The sequence below is a fragment of the Gymnoscopelus braueri genome (assembly GCF_963280865.1).
Source record: "Gymnoscopelus braueri genome assembly, chromosome: 13".
Lineage (NCBI taxonomy): Eukaryota > Metazoa > Chordata > Actinopteri > Myctophiformes > Myctophidae > Gymnoscopelus > Gymnoscopelus braueri.
This window is the reverse complement of record NC_137615.1, coordinates 10,609,388-10,626,999: the sequence shown is the minus strand read 5'-3', so window position 1 is coordinate 10,626,999 and position 17,612 is coordinate 10,609,388.

The following is a 17,612-nucleotide window of genomic DNA, read 5'->3' as shown; positions in this document are numbered from 1 at the left end:
TTGGCTAACCTTCTTTTACAGTTCACAAACCTTGCTGCTGTGTACAGTGTTCGCTCATTGTTGTATTTCTCCCAGTAGGTATGGGAGTGTTTTGTCGTTGGTCATGTTTTCAAACTCACTTTGGGTATATGTAATCTGTGGGAAGTATGTGTGTCTTGGTATAGTGGGCAGCTGGTTAGAAAGTGTAGCTCTGTTTCCACCGCATATTGTGTGCAGTGGGTGCATAGTATGTCTTCCCTTAGGAGCTGGGTCTGTCTTGCAAGGCTGTGTTCATTGAGTCTGTACCTAGTGAAGGCTTTCCTTAGTTTTGGGTCGTTCACCGTGCTGCAGGTACTCTGCCAATGTATATTCTCTTTATAGTGCTATAGCATTCCATTTTGCTTTGGTTTTGGGTTGTCTCTTTCCAGTATGTCAGGTAGCTTTCTTTTTGATTTCTTATACTCTGGTTAAGTCCAATGTGTTTTCCATCTGGTAGCTGTGTTTGCGTTTGTGCACAGAGTCCCTGGACCAGCTTGACTAAAGGGGGCATCCCTGTAGGTTTTCTCTATGGTTGAGGGCAACCAGGTCTATGAAAACAAGCCCAAATGAAGCGAGCCCTTCGCCCTTTAAACATACACATTGGCTATTTGAAAATAGCTGGCCTACAAGCTATAAAGCTTATGGATCTGCTATTTAAAAAAAAAAAAAATTCCCTGGCAGAAAATATTTTCAGATGGGGGTCCGCAGACAAATACATATGAATTTGGGTGAAAATGTTTGAGAAACATTTAAACAACAATTGGAAACAAGCCCAAATAAGCAACTTCACTTTAGAAACAAGCCCAAAAAAAACGAAAACCGCAACTAACCAATATTTACAAGCAATTTCACAGAAAAATAAGCCCAAAGTCGCTTATAATAAGCGGACATGGCAACACTTTTCCTGCCTGCCTCCAGACGCAAACTCTGCGCGTCATCATGCGCAAGAGGATTATACTGCGTCCGTGCGACGGTGTCGCACTGCCAGAAAAACCACAGATCTAATAGCTATCAAATGCATCGCATCGCATGCGTTGTTATGCTTGTAGATCTGTTCTTTTCTAGGCAAATCTATACCCGTCGAGCGACATCTAGTGGCTGGATGTTCTCAGACAGGCACACAAAACATCTTGTTCTTTTTTTTCCCTGAGATTTTTTTTAGACCGTTCCTTTCAACCGATACGCTTTTCCCCTTTAGTTTAGGCCTATTCCCCCCATTTTCGTCCATTTCACTTCCGTAACCGTGATCTAAATATAGGCCTACTATAAAAAGAGAAAAATAAAATACATACATCTGATGCAGTGGGCAGTCAGGGATCATCGCCATACTGGCTTGTGGTGGACATTTTTGTCAAAATGCAATTTTTGCCATGGAAATACAAAATGAGTCTAGACAAACACATAAAGAGCAAGCCCTAAATGACCATTACAGGTCTGTTACTCTGAGAGTGTACAAATGGAACCAAATGGACCTTATGGGTCCATTTGGTACTGTTTGTACATACGTCCATACACGGACAATGTATGAACATATTAATGATGACCCCTGAGTGGGCTAGTTAGTAGACGGGTTTCTTTTTATCCCCCTGGACATAACGGGAGAGCCCAGATTGGAGCTTGGTTAAGCATGAGGCAAATAAATTACATTCGAGGTCCATAGATACCAACTCATGTTGGTATCCAGCAACATCACTGATGGGTCAATGCTCAATGGGAATATTGATCATCATGACGAAGATCATATGATATGTGTGCAAACATGAGACATAGCCTAAGGGTTTAGCAAGGGTTTCAATATACTTTTTAGTGAGGTCAGCTAGTGTGTGCTCTACTGTAACACTGGTGTGTGTTATTTAGTTGAAGCAAGTAAGCAGTGATCTGAGTCTGTCTGGGATATGATGCGTCTGACAATCGAGATCTAAGCTACCTTGACAGTGAGAAAAGTGGTCCTACTTTTGCAGTTGGCAAGAAGACAAAAACTACTGTGATTTAAGCACCACCATGTCACAAATGATATGTTGCTGTTTTTGAACACACATGCACACACATGTAACAGCCTAATTGGCCATTAAAACCAACACATTTGAGTCTGATATTTATTAGATATTTCTATGCTTAAACCTCTTTATTCAGTTATATTTCTTACAGTATTTATATTCTATCATGTTTCTGTGATAGATTATAAATAGCCACCACCCCCTTTCTTACATCTTTACCATTTACCATACATTTATCTCTCAACAGGCAAATTCCTCCCAGGTGTGGTTTTTCCCCTTTGAGTTGCAAATTGTGACCAAAAACAAAATAAGGAAAATTATTATATAAGTTTCTTAGGGAGCTTACTGGGGCTGGGCTGGCTGGGGGAAAGTGTAAATTATGGGCATCACTCACTTCCTGTTGTCAATCAACAATACAACAAAAATGAGCTGAGCTGACATAAATCAAAAAGGGTCACATTAGTCTGCCTACTTAGCCTACAAGTCTGTGTGGCTGAAAAACACCCCATGTAGTGTTTCCAGGATAGCTTAACACTCGCAGAAAGGTTGTTATTTTGAGAGCAAATAAATGGCCCACAATATGAATACATTTTTGTTTTATTTTGGTGGTAACTGTTGTTTAATCGCAATATTACGCTCAAGGGTGGCTTTATCGTGATTATTGGCACTTCAGTGATGCTTGCTGTACTCGGCCCGCCTCGTTCCTGACCGCATATTTATTTAATTTTTGGGCGATGTAGCCGCCCCTATAAGTGGGGTTGGGACACCTCATTAGCTGTATTGTGATTGGCTCATTAGTACACCCCTAGCTGTACTGTGATTGGCTGACTCTATTGGCTGAGTCTATTCAGCACTGCGATTGGCTAGCGAGACACATGACATTAATAACCTATAAATAGGATTATGCACTTCAAAAAATCCAATTTTTTTTAAGTGAGCTTCCATCACTATGATGACCACTGTGATGACCACACTTCACACTGGGTGTGATTTTTTAACTTCTATAGGAGCGTTTGTCTTGAGAGATTATGTATAGGCTATGCCTGACCTAAGGTAACAGATATCAATAGCTAATTGGGTTGGGGCATGGACCCCATTCAGAGTTGGAGCCTACTTAATGGCCAACTTGTAGGCCTCAGTAGGCTGAGAATATTAAAATGTTACCAAAAATAATCAAATTGTGGCTCATGGGATCCACATGTTTTTTTTTTTTGTAATTGATTGAATACTTTATTAGACAGAATCACAGAAATGTAAACAGCACGGAGGTACAGTAAGACATTTAGGCTAAAAGGATAACACAAAAGAGTCCTGGCTCCTGGGGACTTGTTTCCATTGTGGTCCTATGTATCAACATAGTATAGAATATTAACACATTAATACATGTCATCAACAACTATACAAACAACTACTGTATGTACAAAGGAAAAACCGCGGCAGTGAATGACACCTCCTATCGGTGGTCCTGTGGTTTCCTGATATGTTCATTCAGGCCAGTGTGGAGAAGAAAAACAGTGTTTCCCATCCTTTAATGGAGGATGTCAGGGCATTCCACATTTTGGTGGCAGAGTAGTAGAATGATAATTTTCTACTACTATGGGGGGTACCATTGTGGTTGCTCTCTCTGGTGTCGTGGCTGTGGGTGTTACTTACTTTGGAGAAGTAGTTTGACAGGTATGAGGGCACTGTCCCTTTGAGTATCTAAAATACCAATCCCATGACTTCTACCATGAGCCACTAGCAAAGTGTGTTGTAATTACATCGGTTTGTTTTGGGAGGTCTGAAGCTTAGCTTTTAGTGACCAGGAGGTGCAAGCATAATCAAAATGGCATTGAATGAGTGCACCAGCAATAGCAGGAGTAGGCAACCTTAGGCACGGGTGCCAGCATTGGCACAGGGTAGGGTGATCACTTGGCACACTGGCATAAGTGTGTTAATACTAAATTAAATATTTATAAAAAGTTTAGTTTGTTAAATTAAGTCCCCTCACATCTACAAATTACATCCTGCACATACTTCTACATTCATTCAAACTCCTAACCCTGACTCGGGAGGGAGTCTGGGAAATAGGTGGGTTATTGCTAAAGGTTGTTATGTATAGCCTATGGACAATCAAAATCAGTTTGAAATATGACATTTTTATGTGGTGTCATAATTAAAGTTAATGTTTATATGGCAAACTGACTATCAAGAAAATTAAAACATGGCACTTCATGTCAAAAAGGTTGCCGACCCCTGAGCTAAAAGTCTTGAGAGCACTTTTGTTGACAAAAGAGCAAATCCTGCCCAAAAAGATTCTTTGATGTACTTTCTTGATCACTTTTGATGCAATTATTACCCGTCAGTTTGTTGTAAAAAATACAGCCCAAGTAGGTAACCTCTTCTTTACTTGAGATTACTATATTGTCAACTCTGACTTACTAAGGGTATGTTTGGAGCCAAAAACAATGGATTCTGTTTTACCAAGGTGTAATGACACCTAACATTATGGCTCCAATGTGTATTTCGGACTTAATGTGACCAGCTTGTGATGTCAGACATCTATTACATATCTTTTGCATTTCTTTCCATAAATCAGTGCTATTGAACACCCTTTACGTCTGTGTGTTGGTAAAAAAAAGAATTGAACCAATGAAAAGTATTAAAAAGCTATCCTCAAACTTTCTGCTAAACCAGCTAACTCCATCAAAGGAGGGTGGAGTCAGCTGGTTTTGCTGACTCCAGGCTCCACCCCCTTTTGACCTACAACCTCATTGTGAGCCTGGAGGTCCATTCACCTTTTTCAACTCCACCTTTTTCTTTTTTTCATTTCCTGAAAAATGAACATTTTGGAGTTTTGGTTTCTGCCCGACAGCAGAGATATAGGCCTACAATATGGGTGAATGCACTCCTAGACAGCTCCTAAGGTACCACGGTGAGACTGTCTGTCATATTAGGCCTACACTACTAAAAAAAGAGATCTGCACACCCATAAAAATGTATGAACCGTTAAAGGTCCATCAGGCAGATTAAATCAGCGGTGGCCAACTTTGATGATGGAGCGGGCCACTATATTTCCACACTCACTCCAGGGCTACATACTGTCTCTCCGTATTTTAACTTTTTTCGCCATTCTATGTCACACAAAAGTAGCAAAAATAGCCGATCTACAAGCTCAAAACGCACCGCAGTGCGACGCGTTTTGAGCTTGTAGATTTGCTATTTTTGCTATTTTTGAATTTGAATCCAGATTTGTTTTTGCATTTTTTTATTGGATTCCTTAAAAGTGACATTTTTGTTTAATTTCAAATGCATTTAGTTATACTTATGTTAACCGTATGAACTTAAATACAAATACATTGGACACAAAAAAGAGAATAGAATTTTAACACTAGTCATTAAGCTACTAATATAGACTGAAGTAATTAAAGCAGGTCATGTTTGCATGTTTGTAATTGTAACAGCTGAAATCAATAATATATCAGTATTCCGATATTAACCTGCGGGCCGCATTAAGTGAAGGTGGGGGCCGCATGTGGCCCCCGGGCCGCCAGTTGCCCATGTATGGATTAAATCAAAGATAATGACGGTTGCAGCTGCACACTTCTCTCCTCACAAGGCATACACCGTGAGCCTAATAACGATTTGGCCTCCGTGTTGATAAAGTACAGTACCCATTATCAGAGTATGTGGAGGCTGGTCTATGACGTTCAGTCATCTATGACATCGGTGGTAAGACGCCAGTCATCTCCATACTTGGACATCCCAACTCCCAAGCGACAGCAGACATACCCTCCTGAAATGTATATAGATATATTAAATAGATTACATATTTCACCATGGACATGAATTGTAATACATGACACCAAATATACAATATAAAAGAATCACATTTCAATTTAGGTCCATGAGAATAATCCATATTTGTGGAATAATTTCTCCGTAACCATAAAATCATCCATTATACAGATTAGAGACACAGAATTAAATTTCAAATAGTAAATCATGTCTTTTTTACCTTTATGGAAAATTCACAGTTTCTCTCTGTGTGGAGATGACACATTTATATAAGAAAAGTGTGCTCATCAGAGTGCAGGTCTCCTCCGCCAGGCTGGGTTGTCTACCCAGGCAGGGCTGTGTTAGATGTGGGGTTCATGTTATATTGTGTTTTGTGTAAGAAATATAGGCCCTGCCCACACAATATTTGAAGGCAGTTATATAAAAGGTATATCAAAACCCTGTTTTACGGTCATTGTCACATGACTCACAAGACCATACTTGTACCTAATTTGGTGACAGAAATCACATTTGTGCAACAAACAGTGACATCTGTAGTATTTGTGGCACACTGTATAGGTGGAAGGGTTAATCGCCTTTGCCTCTGCATTGTTTAGAGGCCTCTGAATGTGAGATAATTTGGGGTAGATGGGACTCTGTGTTTGTTTTTGACATTCTTTGTAAAAACGGGCCCCTCCTGCAAATTCTGGAAGCCAATCCAATTGGATTGGAATATAAAAAATATTACTTATACATTTTGATCACATAACACCAGAGATAATGTGTACCAATTTCGATTTGTGTGGGTTTTGGACAAAATCTCTAAGTAGTAGCAACAAAGAGTGTGTTTTGAAGAAAACGCAAAACTCTGAAAAATCTATAGTTCCCCCCCCCTAGGGCCCCACTGACCTCCAACCCCACCCACCCACAAATACCCTCCTTCTACCCGCCCGAGGTGCACCCTGGTCCCGCCACAGGTACAGACCTGTTAGGGTCCATTTGGAACCCCCCATATAGGAACCGTTAAGGAATCGGACGTTTAAGAGGGAATTGTTAAGGAACCGGAATTGTTAAAATCCCAAAGGATCCCACAGGCGATTGGTGTGGATCTATTTCTTATTAAAAAAACACCATATATCATGAATGCAACATCCAATCAACCCCAAATTGGAATCACATGTTGAGGGGTCTTTATAGAGTGCGCCTCAATAAGCGCTTTCTCTTTTGTCCATAGGGAGTGCCACAAATGCAAAAAGCTCTACCGTATGTTGCTGAAACACTCCCCCCCCCCCCCCCCCCCCCCCCCATAGCTTCCTCGTGTTCTGCCGGCAGCAACCCATAACTGACACAGCCCTGGGTAGGCCACCCACACTGGCGAAGACCTTCATTCTAAGGAGCGCCCTTTTCTAGTGTTGAATAATCACGTAATGATGATTACTGAATACATATTGTGAGAGATATGAGATATGTAAGAGATATGTGTCATTGGCTGAGAAAATGAAAGTATAAGATAGGTAATAATAATAATAATGATAAAAATATATAATAAAAACAACTTACCGTAATATTAATATTAATATTAATACTATTAATAATAGCAAAAATGTAACATTATTTGATGGGAAATATTATGAAGAGTGGTAAGTCAGAGAGGGAGAGAGAGCGAGAGAGAGAGAGAGAGAGAGAGAGAGAGAGAGAGAGAGAGAGAGAGAGAGAGAGAGAGAGAGAGAGAGAGAGAGAGAGAGAGAGCACACACAGACACTCAGGCAATAACGGTCAGACCAAGCGACATCTTTACACTGAACAATCCTTTTCTTTATTCATTTTTTGTTTTCATTTCAATATGTCTGTCAGGGTTGTTTTTTTTTTTCCTTTTTAAAGTTTTTATTTTAAATTAAATTTTTTGACACACTTATAAAAGACAGCATCTGCATAGAGTTGTCATCTTAAAGATCCATGAAGAGAAGAGAGAGGAGGAGGGAGAGAGAGAGAGAGAAAGAGAGAGAGAGAGAGAGAGAGGGGGCGGGGTTAGGGGTAGGGGTAGGGGTAGGGGTAGAGGGAGGGACGGAGGGTATAGGGGAGGAGTTAAGGGGGAGGGGGGGGCGGGCGGGGGGAATACTGGCACGTCACACGAACTAAACATAACAGCCAACAGCGTTACGAGAGAGAGGTGGGGGGTGGGGCAGGGCGGGGCAGGAAGGGGGGGGGGGGGGACAGATCGCTTTTACATTACGCTACGCACACATACACACACAAAAAAAACGGGACACAAGTTGCATTTCCGGTCAAAGTTGCGAATCAATCGAGAGCGATCGAGGCCTGTCCTCTTTTCAAGTTTGCGTTTGTGTTTGTTTGGGGACACGTGTTGTGGGCTGGGGGAGGGGCTGGGGTCTGGAGGCGGGAGATTGGCTTTGTTTTGAACCCAACTTAACCTCTGTCTCTCATCTGTCATAGAGCTTTACCACCCTATGTATGTATTTCTATTTTTTCAAAGACAGACGATCTTCAAGCTCTCAACTCGTAGATCTGCTATTTAACACATTTTCCGATTTTGGGGAAGAACCTCGTCTAACGTCGTGAAGGCTTCACATTCCAGTATACACCGATTGGTTCTCGAAGTGGGTTCCAAGAGGTCCCCAGGAAGAAAATGATTGATAGTTAGGAACCAAATGGACCCTTACAAGTCTTAACTCTGAGAGTGCGCAAATGGAACCACTTGTACACTCTCAGAGTTATGGGGGTCCGTTGCCTAATGCATACCTACGTAACTGGGGGTTCTTGAAATACAATAAAAAAAGAGAACCACTACAGTACACTACCTGGGGACTGAAAGCTTGGCATGGGAGGTCGTCTTTGTGTGTGTGTGTGTGTGTGTGTGTGTGTGTGTGTGTGTGTGTGTGTGTGTGTGTGTGTGTGTGTGTGTGTGTGTGTGTGTGTGTGTGTGTGTGTGTGTGTGTGTGTGTGTGTGTGTGTGTTTGTGTTGGCCCCTGGGGGCCCCTGGAGGCCCCCAGCGGTCCCTGTGCATTTTGCGTGGTCATAGAAAGCCCTTGTTTTTCTCTGTATTGCAAACATTGTTACTAAAGGCCTGTGTCGGGGGTTGTATATATACTTGGTGGTGAATTTGGGGCCCAGCCTGGCTATGAACTGCTACTGTACACAGAGTCACTTCTCAGGACTGAGTGTAGTCTAAGCCCTGGATCAATTGAAACAGAGTTGGGTTGCGGTGTGGTTGGTGTTTTGGGCAGAGAGACATACACGATAGACAGAGAGAGAGAGAGAGTTGGGCTGTCCTGTCTGGATTTTCAAAGTAATCAGGGGGAGTGGCTTGGAATCCTGTGGAGGCAGGGGGGGGTGGCGGGTTCCGAATATGGAGGGAAGCACTTTCATCAGAGGAACCAGTGGGTGGAGCCTCTGGAACTGGGATGGTGGAAGGGGGTGTGGTCTAGGCTGCATCGACACCAACGAGTATTTTCATTATTTCAACAACTCAGATTCAGTCTTCCGATCTAAACAAGGGGGAAACCCACAAAACCGGATTCCCCCTGTTTTGACAGCCATGAAAACCGATCTGAACCCTAACAGACTCTCCGGGGGGAAAAAATTGTACATCTCTCTGTGGCTGCATCTTTTAGTTCAATCAAAAGTGCACCCTCAGCATCCAACAGTTTTACATGTTTTTTTTCCCTCCCCCTGGGTCGTTGGGTAGAAAACACATGTGAAGAGGTTGGTATGAATGCAGCGTTTGGGCTGAATGTGGCAAACTAGGACAGTGGTTCTCAAACCTTTTCATGTCAAGGACCCCCAAATGTATTATCTTTTCAATATTTCTTTGAAAATAGTAGATCTACACGAGCGTGTAGATCGGCTATTTTCAAATAGCCACTGCACTATAGGGTTAAAGTGGTTAAACTGATTTTGATGCTGCTGTAACTAATTTGGCTGGCGACCCCCTGGGACCCCCTCAAGGACCCCTGGGGGTCCCCGGAGCCCACGTTTGAGAACCACTGGACTAGGACACTTCCTGTGCGACTTCCTGTCTCTCACCCATGTGAGGAAATGCTGGATGTACGTGGGTCAGACAGCCAATAGAACGGTATGACAGAGGCGGGAAAGGTGAAGGATTATGGGGGGGAAAAGGACAGGGATCGAACCGCCGTGTCAACTTTGACGGGAACAAATATCTCAGTAGATTTATACATAGACATGCAAGTCATTTTTTCTCTCTTTGAAGATTATTTACAATAATTACATAACACAAAGAATCCAGTTTCAGTTTGACAAAATTGCGAGCATTCAATATTCAATATTACTACTATTATTTATGATAACATAACTCCATTTGTATGTCTTTAAATCATTGCTATTATAGAATCGTCATAACCTCCCTTTTTAAAGTTTTCCATTTTTGTTTGATCACGTTTTTGTGTGAAGCCGTTCCTTCTCCCTCTGGGTTTTTGCAAAAAATTTACTGCATTTCTCTTTGTTGTATATAGTCATAATAATGATAATAATAATAATAATAATAATAATGTATTTGTTATCTAAGTGTGTTAACTCGTTCTTTTTGCCTGTGGCAGAGACCATGTGGGCGTGACCTACCATCATTGCCCCTCCTCCTAACTCCTCCCACCCCTTCCACTAAGAAAAACAAAACAAAAACACTGTTAACAACCCAAATACTGTCTCAGAGGATTGCGAGAGCAGAAAGACCCACGGACGGACGGACGGACGGATGGACGGACAGACGGACGGAGGTATGGAGCATAAATAAACAGAACAATAATCAACAATAAAAGATCTAGCTGTGGCTTTGTATTGTAGACAACAGCAGACAACAGAGAAACAAAACAAACCCCAACAAGATGTAATTTTTAGAATCATCCAGAGGTGGGGCACTTGAACAGCTTTAGTTTTTTGTTTTTTTTTGTCATTTAATGAAGGAAGGATAATAAAATGGCCAGAGAGAATGGTATTTGTTAAACAACTGACAACATGTTGGCTCTCTGATCCAAACTGAGGAGCAGAATTCCACCGTATCAGTCCAATGTGTTGGCATTTTGAGCTAGCCGCTGCTTCAATAAATAAATAAATAAATAAATGATTGGTTGGAACATCTACAAAGCCTGTTTTGTCCCCCGATCACAAACGTGCTGAAAACCAAAAAGACAAAATGATGTGCAATGAGTCCATTTTCAGCAGGTCTGTATAGTGCCTCTCTGGTAGAGAAGAAGCACACCATGTTTGTCCTCCTCCTATTGCCGTACCCCACCTGGACAGAGACTGTACAGACAGTAGTGTGGTATGGCTGCAGAGCCGGGTGCATGCAGATAAACAAACATGTTGCTATAATACAGACACAAATGTGTTACCTCTAACTCTAATGTGACTCCTGCTTTGAAAAGGCCACAGTGCTTTCTTTCTTTCTTTATGTCTTGCAGAACGACTCCTTCTCTGGGTTTATGGGGCTAGCTAGCTGGGCTGGCTTAAAAACATGAACACGTCCTTCTTATCGCAATTATATCTTTCCAGTTGTCTTCATCATCTCACACACCCCGATTCTAATAATGAAAGGAGTGTAGAGATGAGAACAGAGACAAGAGGCTTTGGCTAGTTGGATTTGACCCAACAGAAAGCTGCTTGGAGTTCAGCTTGCCCAGCCTGCCAGTCAGGGAAATACCATTATCTGGTCAGCTTGCGGCTGACTGGTTTACTGGCTGGCTGACTGACTGGCTGGGTTGGCTGAAAGAGCTGGCTAGCAACACCTGAAACCTAGAGGCAAGCGTCGATGCTGCAAGAGGCTGTTCACAACCTAATGACACCCAAATAATAATAATACAATAAATAAATAATAATAAAGTACCACAGTTTTTGCCATAATGTAACGTAATAAGTGAAAAGGAGAGTACATGTCACAATATATCATAGGATGATTATGTGTCATATTCTTCACTACTTGGACCACAAACTAAGACTAACATCTAAAGATGAGCCGAAAAACGGGGTATGTCGTTATCGCGGGGGGGTAAATCTACTTTTAATCAAGTCTGTTAAGTTTTGATTGGCGGACAGACCAACATGCAGTAAGTTGAGGGTTTGGCAGGCAGGGGAGGGCGGTGGCGTGGGGTTTATTTTGTCTCGATTACTGGAATATTTATGGTAGTGATATTACGACAGTTACGTTAAGATGTTTCCCTTTGTGACGAGCATCTCAATGTAAACTACACTCGCGTTGTGCTCTTTGTTCTATTGTATGGTTTGGAGAACACATGGTGTGGGGGAGGGGGGGTGAAAAACGCTTTGGTTTGAAATTTCACAATAAATATAATAACCATAATATTAATAAATATGTATCCTTTCATTTCTTCCCTTTCTACTTTTTTTTCCTCTTCTTTCTAAAATGCGAAAAGGGGCGAAACTTATCAAACGGCTGCAACCCATGGACCTGATTTCCAAACTATCTCCGCACGACAAACAGTAATGCACGCACACGCAAACGCACACGCACGCACACACACACACACGCACGCACGCACACACGCGTGCATACCTATACATACCAGTCTTGTACCACTGTGGCAGAGGGGGGGGGGGGGGGGGGGTTCGGATGCATGCATGCACACACTCACATACTGTACACGTGGCCACAGGGCCAGCTCACAAGTTGCAGGTTCATTAAATCGTTTTACAGAGACTCGTACTAAATAACACCAGAGAGGGATCCAAACGACACAACACACTGTCACCACAGAAGCCAACAAGCAGTGAATGAAGTCAGTTTTGTCTAATTAAAATAAATTATTTTTTGGGGGCAGGATAAAGGTCAGGTGGGGGGGGGGGGGGTTGATGAGGAGGATATGATAAGATTCACAGCTGCTTACTTGATTCGTCCAGCCCACTCGACCCACTACGGTGGCCCTCTTAAAGGGCCAAAAATACGACCAATTCCATGGACATCGTCAGTTCAACCCAACAACCCAACTGTCCCCCCTTGTCCTCTCCTCACATAACTAGAAAAGTAACCTTACTGCCTTAGTTTTGCATTTGTGTTACTTTTTGAACATACTGCATGTTAATTAACACAGTTTATGTCCATCGCTTTGTCCAGGAACGCAAACTCGCGTCGCAAACTAGACAGACACCCACTTCTCGGAAGAGAGATGCTCTAAATGAGTGTCTGCGAACCGACAAGCCAACAACTTGCACAAGATATTGGAGGGAGGTCAGGTGATGGAGGTGGTGTGGGGGGGGGGGGGGTACAGGCCAGCAGTAAAGTGCACAATAAGGAAAAGACGGGTGGGGCGGGGTGGTGTGGTGGGTGCGGGTCAATAAATGACAAAACGTCACCATGCAAACTCACAAAGCTCAAACTTTTTGCATGCCTGTTTTATCGCAACACGCCAACAAACGGTGGGGGCGGGGCTCTCCGAGAGAAGGGGGCGTGGCCCCGAGCCCTCGCCATCATTGTCATTCCGTATAAATAATCAATCACAACAAAGACTTCGATAAAGAAGAAGAAAGAGAAATCATATGGTTAGAAAGATGGAGGGGTATGGTGTCTTAAACACTCAGAAAAGGTCCATCTTAATCGAATGAGCCCCTATATACTTCGTTGTACGACAAATAGTGAAAATTGCACATATACAAGCTCACCACTCATCGCATCAGGACACACTGTGAGCTTGTTGTGCGCTTGCTTCCGAGGAGCTTTAACATTTGGGGAGTTTCATTTCTTGTGTTGCTGTTGACCTGATAAACAACACCCATTTCAAGATGGCTGAATAGATGAATGGTCAAGAGACACACACGCACACACACACACACACACACACACACACACACACACACACACACACACACACACACACACACACACACACACACACACACACACACACACACACACACACACACACACACACACACAGGATCTTCATGTTTATAAAGTCATGCTGGAATGGTGCGAGGGGACGCAGTGGAATTGTCTCTCTTATCTGTATTGGTGGATGGCAATCAAACTCTTCCATTCTACTCCTCTACTTTGCATCCATCCACCCTCCAATCCCCTTGGTGACGACACGTCTGCTCACTGCCACCACAGAGGTTACGGTGACAAAGTCACCTTGCCCCGTTGGCCAGGCAACAGACGACTGACGGAAATATGATGAAATGATATGTGAATACTATAGTTAATCGTGTATTATGGAGATGGTTGGGTCCCGTTCATGTTTACACAGTACAACCAACGCGGCCTCACAACTACCACACCATTAAAGGCAAATTCAGAAAAAGATATCCAACTGTTCCCTAACCCAGAAGACAAGATTGCTTCTACCTCATTTGAGATTCAATGGCGGTTGGAACACTGCACTCATTACTCATTACTGCCACTTAGTGGTAAGAGTGATGGGCTTAATCACCTCATTATAGAATAAATCAGGATCCATTGGTGGCGGTATACACAAGAGAGCAGTCAATCACCCCTGCACTCGTTGCAGAAGAAACAAGCTAAGAACAACCAACCAGTTGAGTAGAAACCTGAACAGATTCCACAAATGAAATACCTGAATCGAACGGAACAGAGGGAGCGAGAGGGAATATGATGACATCACTGGTGGGGTGGGGTGAGGGGTGGAGGGGGGAGGGGGGCCTGGAGCGACTGGTGGATGTAAAACGTGTTGAGTCATTTTGCTTTCCTGTGTCGGCGGGGTTAATATCTACAGGACCGGGCGTAACTCTGTCTCTAGTTGTGTCAATTCATCAATGTCTATATACTGTGTCAATTCATCAATGTCTATATACTGTGTTTTATAAGGAATAGGGAAAGTAGCCCACCAACAAGCTCACCACGGGTTGCATTTTCGCAGTTTTTTTACATTTTGAAGATTTTACATTTATAGGCGAAAAACATTTCCGCCTATAATAATGACATGCCCAAACTAGGGCCACCAGGTTGAACGTGGTTTAAGAGCTTCTGTCCCTGTGTGAATGTGTAAATGAGAACAACACAATATTCCGCTAAACCTACTGACATTTTGTCCAATTCAATTTTAGACACAAATCTATTGGATTTTGCTGTTCAAGGGACACGGGGGGGGGGGGGGGGTCACTACACTTTGGTTTCAGTATGAATACAAGTCCGTTTTGGTTTTGGGAGGTAAAAAAATAATAAAATAAAAAGATAAATAGTTGACTGCACCTCCACTCCTTGTCCTGTTAAATTGTATTTACAATATCAAGGACATATACAGAAAACACATAAATGCTAACTAACTAACTAACTAACTAACTACAAACGCTGCATAAAAGCACACAGTATTGGACAAAAAGCACTGATTTATTTCCCCGTACAAATTCCTTGGCGTGGCATCGCTACCAAGTCAACACAGCTCATTTGAACCTGAAGTCATAAACGTGGAGAAAGGGCTCCAGAACATGATAGGACAGAATCTAGAAAGAACCTCTATAGCTGGGTGATGTTCAAAGTCACCAAATCTAATCAAATTGTATAGCAATTGAATTATTGCTTCCGACATTGAGTGTATATGTTTTTAGGGACGTTGTGCGGGAAATGGGGCATATGGTTAGGGTGAATTCATGTGAGAGAGTGTGGGGGGAGGGGTATGTAGGCAAGGTGAAGGGAATTCAACTCTCTACGGCCCCCACCACACACACACACACACACACACACACACACACACACACACACACACACACACACACAGCCAGACACGCAATACACAGCTGAGCTGAGATTCTGTTGCATGGAGGTGGCCCCATACTGTCAGAATGTTTCAGCTCATCTGCCTCACACGTACACACACACACACACACACACACACACACACACACACACACACACACACACACACACACACACACACACACACACACACACACACACACACACACACACACACACACACACACACAGGCTGTAGGTGGGATGGTGCTGTAGGCTGTCTGTATCTGAGTCAGGCTTAGTTGCGGCGCTGAAGCATTGTTCACATTATTAGCTAGCCTCTTGTGTAATGCCGTAAAGAATGAATGACTAACCACAACCTATCTCGAGTAAAAAATATTCATATATATATAACCTATGTGGCACTGAAATATTGTCTGCAGTTGGACCACCAGCTTCTTCTGTTGATGGCAGAGTTTAGGGGTTAAGTGCCTTGCTTAATGGGACCTCGCCGCCTGATGTTCGTGACAACATTGTAACCATGAACTGTAGCATTATGGTCGGGTTAGCAATTAGCATTACATTGTGCTGTAGGTCCCGTAATACAGTAGCATAGTATTATAGGCAAAATATGTAGCCTTTCCACCTTTTTCTATTGTGACGGTAGAGTTTAACTGAACCACAACCTACAGCACAGGACAGAAAGTAGCCTATACCTCGGTGCCGAGGCAAATGAACATTCATTACCCCATATTGCTTAGTTTATGCTCCGTCACGTGACGGTGTCGCGTGCTGAAAATAGCAGATCTGCAAGGTCACAACGCGTCACATCCACGAAGCATTATGAGCTTGTAGATCTGCTATTTTTAGCATGTGACGGCGGCGTATGCCGAAGCGTAAATCGGGCTTAAAATGTACAATCACAGTCCCGCATGAATTGAGCCGCAATCTTCATAATCGTGTTACTTTCATGTTGCCTGTGTGTGTCTATGTCTAGTCTGGGCAGCTTGTGCTACTTTTATGCACAACAGGTGCCAGCAACCAGCATAATGCTGGGTTGATATGTGCCGTTGTTAATAACCATTGTGCTGAAAAGTGTGTCATGACCAAACTAGGCAAATAGATGTGTTGAAAATGATACAGTTTTGTAAGAGCTAACACATGATGGTAGCCGTCGCCACCATAGCATGATAAATAACACGCTATACTGCTAGCCGTAGCATGATAAGGGTACTCTATAGGCCTCAGCATGATAAGGGTACTGCTAGGCCTCAGCATGATGAAGGCTAGTAGTAGCATGACGATGCACAAGGAAGGGTATGTGTTGAGGGAACTGATTCATTAATATGATAATGTCGAAAATGAAGTTTGTGTGTATAGAGGGTTACGTGGACGGTTGCTTATAAACGTGTTCACCACCTTTCCAATAAGAACATCTATATCTAACATTAGCATGCTACGTGTCACAATCCTCCCAAACCAATAGCACCTGTATTATCTCAGGCATCTACGCGGTGTGTAATATGTCATTACTATAGATGGAAGAGTAGTGGAGGGATGGAGTGTGGGAGGGGGGTGGGGGGGGGGGTTCGGGGAAGAGGAGAACTTACAGGCAAATGCTTCAAACCATATAAGGACGTAAAGGAACTGCGTCTAACTCTACGATGGCAGGCCGGACACTCACAGGACACGCCACGCACTGGGAACAGCATCACCACGGAAAAACAACCAAGCAACGAACTAACAAACATTCCTCCAAAAAATACAAAACAAAAAAACGAAACACAAAGCAAAACCAAACCAAACCGAAACAAACAACAAACGTCATTATTATGCCACTCAGGTTCCAGGGCAAGCAAGGTTGGTAAGGTTCCTAAGATTTGGGGTCGGTCTTGTTTGTTCATTAGGTGTTGGGATTTTTTCTTTGTTACTTTTTAACGCGTTCTCTTCATTTTGAGAATCTCCCGGAAGAACAGTCGTGACGGCCCGGAGCTTGACTTATATGACCTCCGCCGATGCTATGGTTTTAAAAGCTACAGTTTTATTTCCATGGCGACAAGTGAATGACAGCCCTTTTACACGTGCAATTATTCGTCCCCTCGTGTCATTGGTCACCCTGACATGAACTCTTATTTCTCATTGGCCATCTTTAGGGGAAGGAG